We start from the raw sequence: 17,248 nt of genomic DNA on the forward strand, positions 1-17,248 counted from the left end.
TGGACAGAGGATCCTGGCGGGCTACAGTCTGTGGGGTCACAGAGTCGGACACAACTGAGCGACCAAGCACAGCACAGCACAGCTTGGGTTGGTGAGGGTTCCAGCAGGAAACTTCTGGGGTAGCTGTAGACAGTTCACGAAGGGCTATTTATTCTGGTGGGGGGCAGGGCTAAGCACCCCCTGAGGGAGGGAGCCCCAGGAGTCAGTGGTGCTGGGTGTCTTTGCCCGGCCTGGGGGGCACAAGGAGGTTCCACACCAGAACCTGGCGAGGGAATCAGAGTCCTCGGCACGGGTGGCAGCCTGTGTCCCACATGGGGGTTCTGAAAAGGAGACGCTAGGGAGACCTGCCGCCATGCAGCCCACCCTCTCCTCCTGCCCTTCCACCTCCTGCGGGACCTTCCCACTGGCTGGAACCAAAGCAGAGCCCAGAGCTGTCAGCCTCCAGGGACAGAGTGGGGACATAGGGGTTCAGGGTGCCCTGTACACCCCTGGACATTGCCACGGCAGCCCTTCCCACTTGGCAGAAAGTTCCTGAGGACGGCTCTGTCTTCTCTAAGGCTGCAAAGTTGCCCTGGGCAGGACAGTGTCTCTCCGCCCCCGCCAGCGTCTAGCGGCAGGCAGGACACCCTCCTCATCTGAACCCAAGTACCGGCTGTAGCCCCCAGCCCCTCCCTGGCTTTAGGAGCAGGCTGACAGAATCCCTGCCGTGCCACTGGGGAGTCCCAGCCTTCCTACCCCTGACCTGCGGTGGGCAGCAGGAGACCCTGATGAGCAGCCCTCCTAACGAGTAACATGTCCAGGACACAGAGAAGGATCCCCTTCCTGTGCCCTCGCTCCCAAAGCCCAGACATAGCTCAGAGCCTGTGGGGTCTTTGCAGATGCACAGAGGAGGGGAAACGGTGGAGGGGCCAGAGAGGGGTGCTGGGGGTTTTGACTGACCTTTAAAAGGTCAGCATTTCCTCCTGCTCTGGGTCACGGAGGGAGCGACCAACAGCAGCTGGCCTGTGGACGTGGTCCCCCACAATGGACTCTGGCCCAGCCCAGCCGCCCGGCTGCCAGCTGCTGCAGGCCAGACACTGAGTCAGCAGCTTGCCTCCAGCGCCCCACGCACAGCGCCCACAGAGCTGTCCACACGCAGGGCAGGTCCCCCCGGGCCTCTCAAGCCCGAACCCTGGGGGCCTCGCCTGCCTCCTCTCCCACAGGCTGCCGGTCCCCCAGCTCTGCTCCAGGTTCAAGATCTGGGACTCAGTACTGCTTCTCTCTTGCAGGTCGGTTCCCTTCTTCATAAAGTCTGACAACACCGAGCCTTCCTCCCCATGATCTGTAGCGACACGGGGCTGAGGATGCAGGGTGCAGGTGCCTTCCTGCAGATTCAGACTCCTGGGCTGTACCCCAGCCCTGCCCCAGTTCCTGGGGAGGTGCTCGTGGGTCCAGCTAAGCAGAGCCTCCATTAACAATGCAGGGCATGGGCGGTCACCCTGAGCCTGCTTCCTCCCACCCGCTCAGGGGCTGCCTGGCCCCAGAGAAGCTACTGGAGTCATGGAAAGTGTTCAGTCAGGGTTCTGGCTCAGGCTGACCACAGGCACCTGGAACCCTCAGGGCCTTTCCAAGTATCTCAGCCTCAGTTTCTTCATCTGCAAAGTGGGGTTGACAATTGTGCCTCCCTGTGCAGAGGGACCTGTGTGTAAGGAGCTCAGACGTTCACAGATATTCGAAAAGACGCACTTTGCAAGTTCTGCATCGTGACACAAAGGTTGGCGGGGCCCAGGTCACTTGCACACAGAGCGGTGTCGGAACGTGGGCCTGAGACTCTGCCTGGCTGCCACTCTGTGTCTGTGTGTGCTCAGCCTCGGGCCACCCTGGGCTCAGCCTGCTGCAGAGTCTAGCCCTGGGACTGTAGTCTCCAGCCAGTTCTGGACTCCAGCCCCTGCCTGTGCTGAGTATGACAGGGTCTCTGCTGGGCCTCTCCCAGCACCCAGGCCAGTGGCCAGTGTCTGGTCTCTACCCCATCCCAGCAGCCCCTCGGGTCATGCAGGAGTCCTGTCTGCACCGTCGCTGAAGTCCCTGGGTGGTGGCACGGGTGTTGCCACCAGCCTGGGGGATCTGTTGTGTTCTCCTGCCTGGGATGCACCAGACAGCCTGGTTCTCAGACAGTTTACACACCTGAGTGTGGACACACTGGCTTTGCTCTTCCCTGAACCCCAAGGAGGGCAATGGGTCCACTTTAAACACAACCACATGAGACCCTCTGAGGATGAAGCAAGAGAGAGCTCGGAGGGGGGAGATGTTCCAGCCCAGGGTGGGGTGGGGGAAGGCGGAAGGCTGCGTGGAGGGGCTTCCAGATGGGACTCTGGAGGATGGGAAGGCTGCAGAAACTGGAGAGAGAGCATGACTTCGGGTGGGCCCTGGTGGAGTGGGGCAGAGGCCTCCAGGGGCTAAATGGGGGCCAGGTGGGCTTCCACCAGATAGGAGCACTCTGTGGACACAGGATGCACTAGATCGGGGAAACTGACGCACAGGTCACCTTGGGGCCTGGACACGCTGCAGCCAATGTTGGGACGAAAACGGTCCTGGCTGGACTGGCAGGATCCTGCCTGGACACCAGCATTTTGACTTGGAGCAAGTCTTTCCCTTTCTGGCCTCAGTTTCCCCTCACCAACTCCATGGACATGAGTTTGAGTAAGCTCCGGGAGTTGGTGATGGACAGGGAGGCCTGGCGTGCTGCAGTCCATGGAGTCACAAAGAGTCGGACACGACTGAGCGACTGAACTGAACCGAAAGTGCCGCTAAGGGCCTTGCGGCGTTGGATCTGGAACCCCACCGCGAGGCAGCTGGAGCCCACAGAGCACCGCGCGAACTGGCCTCACTTCCGCGTCTGGCTCGGTACCCCGAGGGCCCTCTCGTCTCAGGAGCAACAGCATCTGTGTCTGCGGGGATGAACACTCGGCTCCCGGTGCCAGGCCGGACACGCCCCACCGTTGCTGTGGCAACCGCGTTCCCCTGCGGCACGCCAAGCCCGGAACTCTGCCGCGGGGGGGTTGCCAAGGCAACCAGACTGCACCTCCAATGGGCGGGCCTCCATTGAGCAGGGCCTCCAGTGGGGCGGGGTCTCGAGGGCTTGGGCCGTAAGAACAGCAGATGCTCTGTGGTCCTCGCGGGGCAGAGGGCTTGGGCAGACGAGGCCGGGGATAAGACAGCGCAGCAGTTCACATTCCACGTGTCCTCTCAGACTCTTCCAGGCCTCCCACCTGGCTCCATAGCCGCGCATCCCCCACCCACCCCGACTGTGGCTTCTTTTCAGGTGACTTGTCTTTTGACCCCGTCATTTCACTTATTCATTGTCTCTGGTTTCTGCAGATTGGGTCTTCTTTTTCCTACTTGGGATCATACTGATTCCTCACTAAGCACTTCTATCTACAATTCTGGAAAAGTCTAAGCCAGTACTTCTGCAAATATTGTTTCAATACTCTATTCTTCCTTCTGAAAGTTCAGGGATCCTTCTCAAGCACAGGGCACAGGCTCCACCTAGCTCCCTGCTTCCCCAACCCCACTACCGACCCTTGGCTTTTCTGCTGAGCCATGACTTGGCCTAGATTTTGGTTGCCCGCCAGGCAGGAGCCCTGGCCCAACCCTTTTCTTCCCAACTTTGCTCAGAGGACTCAAGCAGGTTCACGCCCCAAGGATGACCCGTGTTGGACAGTCGTTCATCCTGCCCACAGAGCTCCTTCGGCTGGACCCCTTATCCACCTGACTCCCCTGGTCCCCTCTGCACCCGCATGTTGCTGTCCAGACCTTACCATCCCCACCCCTGGAGCAGCTCCCTTTGGTGTAGCCACCACCACGGTTTGTAGTTCCCTTTTGGTTTGTGATGCCTGGGGTGTTTTTCTCTCCTCTTTGCAAGGACTTGGTTTGTGTCTTTTGAATTTTGTGATATATTTTTTCTACAACATTCTTATGAGGCTAAACCACTTAAAATTACTATTTTTCATACTCAAAACTAGTTGAGCATCAGCAGTTTTATATGACTTAACGAGTATTTGGATGGACTGGAGTCTTTTTGTCTCTCAGCCTTATGGAAGTCTACAGCTTTGATAAGATTTTTAAAACTTAGAGCCGGGCCGCGCGCTGAGCCAACATTGACAGGTCTTCGCGAGTCGGCCCGATGCGCCCCCTCTCGCGACATCATGGTGGCGTACTGGCGACAGGCTGGACTCAGCTACATCCGACACTCCCAGATCTGTGCAAAAGCAGTCAGAGATGCACTGAAGACTGAATTCAAAGCAAACGCCATGAAGACTTCTGGCAGCACCATAAAAATTGTGAAAGTGAAAAAGGAATAATCTACCCTGAGTACAGCCTGAATGCTGCATGTTCAAGGTGAAGCTGTGGGCACGTATTATAGCAGATTGGAAACCATCTCCCTTCATGGAAAAAAAACAAAATAATACCTGTCTTGTTCATAGATTGACAATGCCAGTAAATTAAAGTACAGTTCACTCTAAAAAAAAAAAAAGATTTTTAAAACTTAAACAATTTAATGTAGTAGTTATTAGTATTGCGAATGGTACCCCAAAAAGTGAAAAATGAAAATGGGTCTTAATGTCTACTCTTAAGTTCAGTGCCATTAACCTACAAAAATATACCTGAATATGATGAGAGCATTCAAACTACATATACAGGAATATATACATGAATGTATCCTTGGCTTCCCTCCCCAACAGTAGCCTCCACCATGGCAAACACGGCTAACAGTTTCTTATGATTGGTGGGGTATGTTATGCACACTCTCCTGTGCTCCTTTTACATAATTTAACAAACATCTTGCTGATCTTTCCACATCAGCGCATAACTTTTAAGACTCGTTCTTTTCAGTAGCACCAGAGAAATCTCTCCTGTTCACCCTGATGCATTTAGCCAGTGCCCATGGGTGAACCCCTTGCTTATCTTGTTTCTTGGGGCAAATTTTCATATGTAGATACCGTAGGCAAATTTCTAGCCATGGGATTGCTGAATCAAGGAGAGGGGCGCCTTAAATGCAGACACATTCGGGGAAATCACACAGCTGATGCCAACCACGGCCAAGTGCGGAGAGCTCACCTCCCCACTCCCTCGCCACACACATGTCACCCGACATTCACCTTTTGGACAGTGTGCTAGGTCAGAAAAAGTAGTGCACTGTTTTGACCTGCATTTCTTTAAGTAGGACTCTCTTCGCTTATTGAACAATTTTCTTTCTGCAGTGTCCCTCCATCCCCTCATAGTTCCTGGCCATTTCTCTGGTGGTTACTTACAATTTTTGTTATTAGTTTACATAAGCTTTTTACTCCTTTAGGAAGTTCCTTTCGTCATCATGTTTTGAAATGTTTTTCCAGGGTGGGGTTGGTCTCTTGGCTTTGTTTATGATGTTTGGGCCATGTAGATGTTTTTTTTTTTTAATTATTGTTTTTATCAGTTGATGCTTAATTTTTATGTAGTCCTTCTGTCTTCTTTGGGGCAATCAGCTTATGTATCCTGATTTCTGTGCACCGAGATGCTGAGTGCATCCATTCACAATGCATTCTAGTCTCCTAAAATGTCATTGTTACAGATAAATGTTTACCTCATTGGAATTTATCTTGATGTTGTGTCAAGGGGGATCCAACTTTATATATTTCCCATATTATCCTACACTAGTTATAAAAATCATCTATTTTCTTCACATTTTTTGAAATGATGCCTTTATCATAAACTTTTGATCTGTTTCCTTTAATACTGTCATCTTTTTAGATGACATGATATGTTTCAGAATTTCACGATATGTTTTAATACCTAATTGGGCAAATCCTCTTCACTCTTTTTCTTTCTAACAAACTTCCCCACTAGTCTTTCACGTTTGCTTCTTCTTTAACTTGCTGCTGCTGCTGCTGCTGAGTCGCTTCAGTCGTGTCCGACTCTGTGCGACCCCATAGATGGCAGCCCACCAGACTCCCCTGTCCCTGGGATTCTCCAGGCAAGAACACTGGACTGAGATTGCAACAAATGTGTAGCTTTAATTTAGAAAAACTAACCTGCCCTCTTAGCGCAGTAGGCAGCGCAGCAGTCTCATAATTTAGGGAAAACTGGACCTTAAACAATGTAATTCTTCCTTTCCAAGAGTATATAATGCTTTTCCATTAATTGCTCTCTTTTCATGAATTTTCAGAGTTTTCCTGTATACTTTCTTTATGAACAGGAAGCCTGCACATTTCCTGTTATTTCCCGGCATTTTCCCTCCCTTAATACTGTTGTGATTGGATTCCTCCACTATAAGCTCTAACTGGTTCTGGTCTGTTTTTATGGAAACTGTTGTCTTCTTGGTGATAACTTTTCTTACCTTCCCATTAACATACTGCTTCCCATAGCTCTTCACTCATCCCCGAAATTTTCTTAGTAGAGAATTACATCATCTGCAAATATTGATAATTTTGTTTCTCTTTTGCTTCAATGTTTTAACCTTTTTTCCTCCTTTATAATTGCATTGGCTGATACTTCTAAATAAACCAGAGACAACATCCCTCTTTAAACAGGAATTCTTTTGCTTCTTCACCGTTACAGCTACTGTTGGTACTGGGCTTGCTGTGTGCCCAGCCCCGGACCCAGCACTGCACACATGAATCCTCACCACTGCCTTTTGAGGTTGGCATTGTTCTTATCCCACCTGCAGGAGAGGTGACAGACCCAGGTGCTGATGAACTTGCCTGGAGTCAGACAGCTGATGAAGAATGAAGCCAGACACTAATTCTGGCTAGTCTCTTGTCCTCCAAGACCCTGAAGGGCTGCTTTTCCTCGAGTGAAAGAAGAAGGCATCTTTTCCCCAAAGGGTATAATTACTTGCTTTTTAACCAAAAAGTGGGTGGCCCTTTGGTCAAAAGCCTTTCAATATCTACTAAAATAATCCTATTTCTTTTTATCCTTTGACTTACTAGAATGGTAGATTATACTGATGGAGTCCTTAATACTGAACCATCCTTGCATTCCAGAAAATTCATTCAAGGTGTGGGATCACTTTACTGTTATTTAGATTGCAAGCTGTGTGTGGCTCCCAGTCTCTGAGGGTGGCCTCCTTTCCACAATGCAATGAGGTGACAGCAAGGAAGTTTGTTATGCTGTGGACATTTCTGTTACACGGGTCTGATCATTTCAAAACCTGTCTGCAGGAAGGAAGAAGAGCAGCAACCTCCAGCCAGAAACAGGGAGACTCCTTGACCTTCATTCTGAACCTGTCAAGTTTACCTGGTGCAGCCAAATAAATAAATATTTTAAAAAGAAATATTCAGATCTGAAGAAAATGAAAACATTGCTCATCCAGATTTTGTGAGGCCCAGCTGAGGCAGCGCTGCAGGAGGAATTCTGTGGCTTTAAAAAGGTCAGAAATTTAGAAGGGTTACAAAGTTATGGTTTAAAGGTTCAAAGCAGTAGATATAAGAATATTCTAAAATTGCAGTGAAATGGATTAATTCCTAGAAACATGCCAGATTTAGCTCCAGAAATAGAGCACTTGACCAGAGGGATAAGTATGAAACACAGGGAGTATGAAAGATTCACCTCCTTGGGGCCCACGTAGTTCTGCCGTTTCCACCAAAAATTTTGAAGAACAATAATTCCTCTTTTATGTAGGTAGTTCCAGGAAACAGAGGCTCTCTGGGACTCTGGAGAGTAGGGTGGTTGTATGTGCCTGCGCCCTTGCCACGTTCAAGGCCCAGGCCCCACGGACACTGCACGCGGAGGTGAAGCATCTCCCTCAGACGCCAGGTGGGGATTAAATGGTTAAAGGAGCAACCCCTTAGGGTAGCGCCTGGCACCTGCTGGACGCAGCAGAGGCTTGGCCCTGGGGAGGAAGGGTGCAGGCGCCAGGGGCTGCGTGGGAAGGGGCGGCATGACGTCACCGCAGTTCCGGTGGGTGAGCTGGCCCGAGGCTTTGTCAAAAATGCCCAGCAGTGGGGCTGTGGATGGAGGCCGGTGGCAGGCAGAGATGACAGTCCGTCCCTGGTGACCTGCTTTCCGGCTGGGGGGCTGACGAAGGCTGGGTTTTGCGGCTGTGGACCGAGGGCCGCCAGTGACTTGGTCTCAAAGAGCTGAGCTGGAGAAACAGGGTGTGGGGACGGGGGCGTGGGGGCCAGAGGATGGTGGGGGTCTCCCCCCGAGGCATGCCGGGAGGAGAGGCGGCAGGCCCGCTGGCCGGCCGGTTGCATCATCCCCGCGCTGAGGGCTGTCTGCGATGCTCTGGCCGAACGCCAGGCGCGATCGAAAAACCCACCTGTTACACCTCGGAGTCCGTGTCCCCACACCCCTTACACCCCCACGCCCCCTCCCCGAGAGAGGAGCCCACCCGAGTTTGTCTCTCCTCGTCGACGCGTTTGTCCTGCCAGCATCGCGGGTGGGGCAGGTAGGGATTTAGTGGTTTCACGCGAAAGGGCTCCGAGCTGGGGAGGGCCAGGCGCGCGGGGCACGCTGGCAAATGCAGGTGGATGGTCGCGGGGCCTCGGGGTTGCCCCGTGAGCTGGGGTTGCGCTAGAGGAGGGGGCGGCGCCTCCCGGCTGCGCTGCCGGGCCCCCACCTCCCCACCAGGGCGCCGCCCGTCAGCGGTGATGTCACACCCAGGCCCCAGCCCCCTCCGGCCCCAGCCCCCTCCGGCCCCGCGGCGGCCGCGACGCCCGTCCCTCTCCCCGCGCGACAAACCAGCTGGCGGCTGGGGCTCTGGCGCCGCGCGCAGCCAACCAGCGCGGCGGGAGGGGCGCGGGGCGGGCCGGGCCGGGGGCCCGCAGCCGTCACGCGGTGCCGCCGTCAGAGCGCCCAGCGCAGCCGGGGAGCAGCAGCCGCTCTGCGCTCGCTCGGGACCCGCGCCCCTGCCGGTGCTCATGCCGCGCGACCGCCACCAGTGACGCCGGAGAGGTAGGGCCGCGGCTCGCCAGGCTTCCAGGGCCGCATCCCGCACCTGCGCCCAGCGCCCCGGCGGGGAGCTCGCGCCCGGAGCCCTCGGCGCGGCCCCTTCCCTTCCCCGACCCTCCCCCGTCCCTGCGGAGAACAATGGGGCAAATTCAGGAGTGTCCGCCCTTCTTGCGCAGCGAGGCACGGCCCTCTGGAGAGGCCCTTTGGTTGCGGCTTCGGCTGCAGGGGTACGCTGGTCTGGCGCGGGCGGGGTCGCTGCGGGGAGGGCGCAGGCAGCATCTCGATAAACCCTCTCCGCTTCCCCGATCTTCCACTCGCCCGGGCTGGAGCCGACACCCGGGAAGCGGCCCGGGCTGGGACTGCACCGGCGGGGGAGGGGAGGGATGGAGCAAAGGGGAGAGAGGCAGAAGGGGCACCCGGGAGGGGGCGCGGCTGGCGCGGCCCGGCCGGAGGGAGGGTGTCCCGGGCGGCGGGGCGCAGGCAGGGGCCCTGGTCCCCGGGGTTGGGGAAGGCGGATGCTGGAGCGGAGAGCAAAACGGGCGGGCAAGCGGGCGGGCGGGGGCTGCGGCGGGAGGGCTGGCCGCCGGCTTGGTGCGCGCCGCCGGGAGTGCCCAGCGCTCAGTCCAGGTCGCGTCCTCCTGCCGAGACCCCTTCTCCCTTCCAGAAAGGCTCACGGTTTGGGAGGGCACGCCTGCGGACACGGCTTGCATCCACGCAGCCGGCGCCCCAGTAACAGGTGTGGCCCGGCCGCAGGAGGGGAGGGGGCTGCGGGACCGCGGCGTCTCGGCTGGAGGCGCTCCCGGACGCCGGGGCTCGGGTGACTGGGGCGCAGCCGCGCAGCCCTTTTGGCTCGTCCTTTAAGCTGCCTCCCTCCCTAGCTCTCCGGCAAACCCAGCAGGCATCTCTCGCGCTCGGGGAGGGGCCCGGACAGCATCCCGGTGGGGAGGGAGGGTCAGCCGTCTGCCAGGCGCTGGGTGGGCGGGGGACCGCGGGCCGCAGGGCGGGGAGGGGGAGGGAAGGAGGGAATGCCGAGTCATGGGGCCCGCCGGGCGCGGGCGCGATGCGCGCCCACGTTCCCGGGGATGGGGGCTCTCCCGCCGAAATCCGCGGACCCCACCCCAGGCGGCCGCCCCTCCCGGGGATGCCAACGTTGCTGGGGTAGAAGACCGTAGGGCAAAGGGCTGGCTGGCCCCGGCGGCTGCGGTGAGGCGGTGGTGCGGGGAGGCCAGTGTGCGCAGGGCCGTCTGCGTCCTAACCCCGGGGAGTCGCCCCGCGCGCTTCTGCAGCACCGCCGCCTCCGCCTCCCTCCTCCCCCGCCCCCCGCTCTCGGACTGTAAGGGGGGCCTTTACCGAGACGCGTGCCCATCTCCCTGAGCGAGCCGCTGGGGTCTGGAGTGGGGGCGGGGGCCGTACCTGCGGCGGCCATTTTGCAGGTGTGGTTGGCCACCCGCCCCGGCTGAGGCCGCGGGGCTCGGGGGTCAGGAGTGAGGCGGGGGCGGCGCCTGCAGCGTCTGCAGTGTAGGGTGGAGGATGCTGCGGGCTGGGTCAGGTCTCAGGTTTGCACTCGACTGCGGTCAAGGCTCAGGAACCTTCTGGGCTGACCGTTGCAAAGAGGCCACTGACTGGGAGATGCAGTGAACGGGGACAGTCTGCTTCCCGGGCTGTGAAAGCTGCTGAGGGGGCCGGGTCCCAGCCAGGGCGGGGACTCGGAGCTCATCCCGTGCTGGGCCTGGAGCTGAGTGTGGCGGAGGGCTGTCCGCGGAGTGTGCTCCACAGGGAGACTGAGCGTCCGGCGTGGAGTCAGGGTCCTGAGGAGGGCTTGCGGCTGCCCGCCACGGGCGTGCCCCTCCTGCGTGTCCTCCCACAGACCGCCCTCCTGCGACCTCCCGCGGGGCCGGCCACACACAGCCAGGTGGAGGCTGGTGTGCAGCAAGCTGGGAGTCACACCGGACACACCGGGCCGAGGGGCCCCAGCCACCAGCCTTGGCCCCCTTTAGTCCCTGGGTGTCGCCGCTGCTGACCCAGGGCTGACCGCATCCTCTGGAAGCAGAGCAGGGAAGTGGGCCCTGCGGAGGTGGGATGGGGTTGGGGGAGGGACCAAGAATGGGGGGACAGACCTGAGTGGGAGGTGGAGATGGGGGTGCCCAGCCTCAGGAGCAGGTCCCTTCAGCTCAAATAGCCAGCCAAGGTGGGTGAGCAGGGCCCGGGTCCTGCTGCCAGGGGGCCGGGAACCCCACCCTGGCCTTTAGTTAGTCCTTCAGGCCTGAGACCCTTCCGAGCCTGGAGGGGCCTGGGCCGCCTCCCCTGGGATGGAGAGCAGCTGGCTGGGGTCACCCCCGTGCCCAGTCCCTGGTGCTCCCCAGAGCGCTCTAAACTTAGTATTAGACCGAAAGGCCCGGGCTCCCCACGCCTGCCCCGTGTGCCTCCTGCACCGTCTCCCCCCGCCCCCGCCCCACAGCCAGGCGCCCCTCTGAGAACTCTGAGGGCCATGCCCTCCCCCAAGCTCTCCTCAGCTGGGGTGCCCAGGGACACGGGCAGGCCGCTGGGCTGTCCCCTTCGCTGAGGGGACCCTTCCCACCTGGCGCCACCCGCAGAGGCAGCCCAGGGTTGGGGGGAGGGCGAAATGGCAGATAGGGCGACTGGCAGACCCGTGCTTCCTGCGCCACCGGCTCGAGCAGGTTTGCGTTTGAACTCCGGAGCACCGCCAGGACCCTGGCTTCTGGTCCAGCGGTGACCCCAAGCTCCCCCAACGCCCCCGGTTTAGCGCCTCCGGGCCCCGGTGAGGGGGCCGCGGTGTTGGAGATGTTGGAGGGGGGAGGACACACTCAAGGTCAGCGGTCAGCGGAGCCCGAGCCTCCTGAGCCCTCTGCGTTTCCCCCAGCCCCCCTGCGGGCTCTGGCTCCCCACCCACACCACCCGAGCTGGCTCCCCACCCCTGCCCGGCCCCTTGGCAGTCCGGTAGGTGCCACCGGACGGAGCGGGACACACCGTCCGCTCCTCTCTATCCCTGGGATTTACTCTGCTAATCCCGGCTCAGCTCTGGGCCGAGCCCCGCCCCGCCCGGCCCCGCCCACTCCACGCCCCGCCCCCGGCCGCCTCACGCCCCGCCCACACAGGGCGCCGGTGGGCGGGCGGCGGCCCTGCTGCTCCTACCGTCAGGGCTGCTGGGGGTCTGTGCGGTGGTGGGAGACGTCGGGCCGGGCGCCGGGCCGGTCACTCTGCTCCCCGTCGCGCTTGGGCAGACTGGAGGGCTACCCGGAGACACAGTCACTTTCACACGCTCACACGCTCACGTTCTCTCACACAAACACCCCTCACACATACACACTCAGACGTACATACACAGTCTCGCACTCACACACACACACACTGTCTTCCACACACCCACATTCTCTCTCACACAAACACCCCCTCACATATACACACTCATACACACCCCTCACACACACTCACACACTCTCTTCCACACTCACATACACACACACTCCCCCCCACACACATTCTTTCTCACAGAAACACCCCCTCACACGTACACATTCACACACACACACACACACACCCCCCCCTCACACACACTGTGACACACACCCCTCACACATACATACTTGCGTGCACACACCCTCTCTCACACACACTCACACACACATCCTCACACACGCTTGCACACACATCCTCACACACGCTCGCACACACAGACTGCAGCCCGTACCTGCTTGTTCCTCCCTGGTCCTCCTTCCCGGGAGCCTCCACACCCACCCCGGGAGGGCGGCAGCTCCAGGCTGAGTGGTGATGTGGGGCCAGGCAGGGGTCAGGGCCGAGCAGAGCACAGCTCTCCCTAGTGTCTGAGTGCATCTCCTTTGTCCTCCCCTCCCCCAGCTTCTCAGTCACTCCCTCTCTTCTGCTGAGTGCCCTCTTTCCTGGCATCCTCGCCCCGGAAACCGCCTCCTTCCTGCTGCTCTCTGCATCCCCTGGGCTGGAGTTCTCTGTTTGATGGGCCCCAGAGTGGCTGCTTTCTTGGCTTCCTGTATTGCTTTTGCTGGAGCACATCCTTGTGTGACTTCCTGAAAAGGGTGGTGAGTCCTTGGCTGCTCGAGAGCATCTTTGCTCTGTCCTCACACTGGGTTGCTGCTCCGTCTGGGGTCCTCCTTGTCAGTAACTCATGCTGAAGGCTTTGTCATCGTCACCAGCACCAGGTGCTCAAGAGAAGTCTTTGTCAGCAACTCGACTCCCCTCCCTGGATCTCTTAGCGTCCTCTCTTCATCTGTGGATTCCCGACCAGCCGCGTGGACGGGTTCGGTGTGGGCTTTTGTGTGTATTGGTGTTCAGCAGGGCCTTCCAACGGAAGACAGGCTTTATTCTCCTGTCTGTGCACATTTCTCCCCTTTCCTTTTTCCTGTTTTCTTCCTTGGATTCATGCGTTGGTCTTCGGTGTTCTGGTGTTTTCTCTCATTCTGTCTCTTTTATGTCCTATTTTCTGGACAATTTTTGGACTTCATTTTGGAGTTCTCTGGGGGAATTTTGTGTTTCAGCATCTACAGTTTATCACTAAGAGCACCATCTGCCTTGTCTCTGTGAGCTCCCGTTTCATAGCACCCTATTCTTGTTTTGAAAATGCAGTGTGTTCTCGAAACATTCTGATAAGTTTAGAGAGGTTTGTTGCTTGTTGAGTTGTTTTCTCTTTCTCACAGGGCCTGTTTTCTGCTGCGTTATTTTATGCTGAAGCTGTTACTCCCCTCATGCACGTGGTGGGCCTTGGTCCATTCATCTTAGGGGCCCTGCTGGGGAGCGGATGTGTTCCCCCGTCTTGCCGGGAGAGTGGGGGTGCCGCCAGCAGGTCTGCTTTAGGTGAAGGGATGGCAGCTGCGAGCCAGGCTGTGCCCCCAGTGCCAGAATCTGGAGGGTCGCACCCACACAGAGGAGCCGTGCTTCCTGGGTGTTTTCTCCCATTTCTGCAGAGAACCTGCTGCTGTTCGCCCCAAGTGTTGGTGGCCATGGGCCTCTGGGGGTGGGGGCGTGGAGGGGGTGAGAGTGTCCCCACTGCTGTGGAGGTTCTGCAGGCAGACTTGCACCCAGGGCCCCTCTTCAGCCTCATTCCCCACTCCTGCCCCCCACTGGGCCCATGAGCCCTGAGAGCCGCACTGCTGTGCCGCAGAGGCCCACGCCCCTAATCCTCACGGGGTGGGGGAGGAGGAAGGCCTGTCTTAGCCACCCTGCAGACGGGCCAACAGAGGCAGGCAGGGCTCTGTCCCTAGTGCTGACATGCTGGGGCTTCACGCCGAGGCCTCAGCGTCAGTCGGTTGGACCCCTGGCCTGGGGCGTCCCCACCATCCTGAATTCAGTGTCAGCGTTCTCGGAGCGCCGTTGTTTCCCCTGCTCTCAGCAGTGTGCCAGGGCGTGAGGCTCTGTGGGCTGACCTCACCGTACACATTTGTCTGCTCCTCTCTGAATCAAGTTGTCGGATTCCCCAGGACACTTCATCCACTTTCACATCTGGACAGCGCTCCTGTGTGACTGAGCGGTCTCCGGTTCGGGGACAGTTAGGTGTCTCCGTTCCCTCCCTCTTGCCTCCTGGGCTCATGTACAGCATCTCCAGTTGTGCAGCTGCTGGCCACAGGGTCTGCGGCCTTACTAGAAATTGCCCTGTTGTTCTGAAAGTGGTTGAACCAACAAACTTTTCCCCCATGATCCCTAAGTTCCTGTTGTTCTATCCTCACAACAGCTGGGGTTGCAGACATTTTAATGCTGACCTGATGGATGTGGTTTTAAACAACACTTTCTTAATTACTGTTGTGGTTGAGTATCATGTCCTTTAAGGCAAAATAAGTATCTTGCCTGTTCATATCTTTTTGCCCATTTTTTCCTTTTGTGTCTCTTTGACTTTGTCTGTTCTCTGCATGTTCTGCTCGTGAGTCCTTGTTGATCGTGTGGCTGGGTGGGTGGACTTCTCTTCTCCTTTTAATAGTATTTTGATGCCTGGACTTTTCCATTTGGCATCTTTCATGGGCTTTGAAATCCTTCTTAAAGGTGAGCATGGAGAGAACACGTTTTGTTTTCTTCCGAAACTGTGTTTTCACATTTAGATCTTCAGTCCACGTGGACTCTGTTTGGGGATGAAAGGGGATCTCACAGTGTATTTTTCCACATGACTGGCCAGTTGTGTTAGTCTGTCCAGGCTGCTGTAACAGAACAGCAGCACAGACTGGGGGCTTACAAACTGCAGAAGCTACTTTCTCACAGTTTTGAGGCTGGGAGTCCAGGATCAAGGCACCAGCGTGGTCAGGGTCCAGCATGGCCAGGTTCTGGGGAGAGCCCTCTTCTGGGCTGCAGATGGCTGACTCTGTGTCTCCACAGGCTGAGAGCAGAGACAGGAAGCAAGTCCCCTTGGAGCTTTCTAAAGGCACGAGGCTCCCAAGTGCCCCGCCTCCTAACTCTGTCACACTGGAGGGTAGGGTTTCGACATAGGACTTTTGGGGGACACAGGCATTCAGTCCATGACACCAGTTTTCTCAGCGCCCCTTTCTCTTCTCATCAGTCTGCAGAGCCTCCTTTATCTGATGTTAGAAGGCTGTGTGTGCCGGCCTGTTTCTGGTGTCCCTTCTGTTACAATTGTGGTGACTTACTTGTCCCAACCACCTTGTGTTAATTACTTCAGTTTTATATTAAGTCTTGTTATCAGACATGCTCTCTACCTTCTGTGTTTCTTCAAGCTTGTTACTGGTATTGGTAGTATCTTACTATTTAGAAATTCTTAGAAGCAATCTGTCCAGTTTCACACACACAAAAAAACCCACCTAATTTTGTTTGAAGTTACACCTGAATGTTTTGATTCATTTGGGTGAAAATACACATTTTTAAGATACTGAAATTTCTTTTTTAAGAACAGATTATGGTTCTTCATTTATTTAGATTTTCTGTACTATGTGATGTATCCTTTGTTACATTTATTCCCATAGACGTACTTAGTACTTGTGGTTTTTCTTTAAATGGTACCTTAAAAGATACTTTTAAAACTCTTTGTCTGTAGTGCATACCAACATGATTGGTTCCTAGCAATTTTGCTGACCCTTCCCACTGAATCAGATAATCTGTCTGTGGACCCTCTTGATTTCTGTGGAGATAAGCAGATGGTCGGCATATAATGACACTGTGTTTTACTCTAGTCCAGCCCATCTTTTGCCACTGTTATCCTGTCTTCCTGCCTTATCACTCGGGCAAGAACCTCTGCTACAATCTTACACAAAAGTGGTAACAGTAGGTATCCTAAACTCGTTCCTGAATTTAAAGAAAGTGTCCCCAATATTTCAGCATTAAGTATGGTATTTGGGTAGATTTTTAGTAGATGCATATCATGAGATTGACTTCCCCAGTGGCTCAGTGGTAAAGAACCCACCTGCCAATACAGAAGACCCAAGTTCAATCCCTGGGTCGGGAAGACCCCCTGGAGGAGGGCATGTCAACCCACTCCAGTATTCTTGCCTGGAGAATCCCTTGCACAGAGGAGCCTGGTGGGCTAAGTCCATGGGGTCGCATAGGCAGACACAACTGAAGCAACTTGGCACGCACACATTATAAGATTAAAGTTTTCTTTTATCCTCACATTGCCAAGAGTTTTATCGTAAATGGGTTTTGAAAATTCTTGCGTGCTTCTTCAGTATCTATGAAGAACTTCACTTGACCTATTTTCCTCTTTAATCTGACATGTGGTGAATTTTATTAATAGCTATCCTAATGTTAAGCCATTATATCACCATACTGGTATTCCTGAAATAAACCTATCACATTATCATTTTTGTTTTCTGTTTGACTTTCTTGCTAGATTTTGAACTTTTGTATCTTATGTTCATCAGGGACATTGGTCTAAATCTTAATTTCTTAAATTTTCTGTCTCTCATTTGATACCAAGGTCGTTTTAGCCTCAGTGCATGAGTTAGGGATAGAATTTTTCTCCTTCTGTTTCCCTTCTTTTTCTTGTTCTCCTACATAGTTTGTATAAGATTGGAAATATCTGGGTTTTTTTTTTTTTGTATGTATGGTAGAACTCCCTTATAAAAGTATCTGAGTTTTCTGATTTTCTTTTGGTGGTTACAATTTTAAACTTTTGAATCTATTTCTTTAATGGTTATAGAAAAATTCCTACTGAATTTTTCTCCTAGTTATAGATCATCTTCTCCTGCATCTTGGCACGTGTGGAGTCATTTTTAAAATTGAATTCGGGCCATTTCTACATTGTGGAGCATCTGAGTTATGCTTTCTTCTGTGAAGAATGTTGGCTTTGTTTTGTTAGGCAGTTAAATTGTTTGAAGACTTATTTGACCCTTCAAGGCCTGATTTTCAGCTTTTC

The 17,248-nt window shown here is 55.4% G+C and overlaps 1 protein-coding gene and 1 pseudogene across 25 annotated transcripts in view; both read left to right on the top strand.

Moving 5' to 3' along the window:
• Positions 1-4,164: 4,164 nt before the first annotated feature.
• LOC147374792 (ATP synthase F(1) complex subunit epsilon, mitochondrial pseudogene) lies at positions 4,165-4,513 on the top strand (annotated as a pseudogene). Its single transcript, XR_015161437.1, has one exon. The product of XR_015161437.1 is annotated as an ATP synthase F(1) complex subunit epsilon, mitochondrial pseudogene (transcript).
• Positions 4,514-8,680: 4,167 nt separating this feature from the next.
• Positions 8,681-17,248, top strand: part of KIF1A (kinesin family member 1A) — an 87,002-nt gene continuing 78,434 nt past the window's right edge. For 23 of the 24 annotated variants that reach the window (XM_086394145.1, XM_086394147.1, XM_086394148.1 and 20 more), the window contains exon 1: positions 8,681-8,910. The gene's annotated coding sequence lies outside the window, so the exon portion shown is untranslated. Of the gene's footprint in view, positions 8,911-10,090; positions 10,111-17,248 lie in introns of those variants that run through there. The other variant, XM_086394146.1, reaches the window with a different exon arrangement.

The sequence above is a fragment of the Bos grunniens genome, chromosome 3 (assembly GCF_055505025.1).
Source record: "Bos grunniens cultivar Pamir isolate PY7600 chromosome 3, Bosgru_T2T1.0, whole genome shotgun sequence".
Taxonomy (NCBI): Eukaryota; Metazoa; Chordata; class Mammalia; order Artiodactyla; family Bovidae; genus Bos; species Bos grunniens.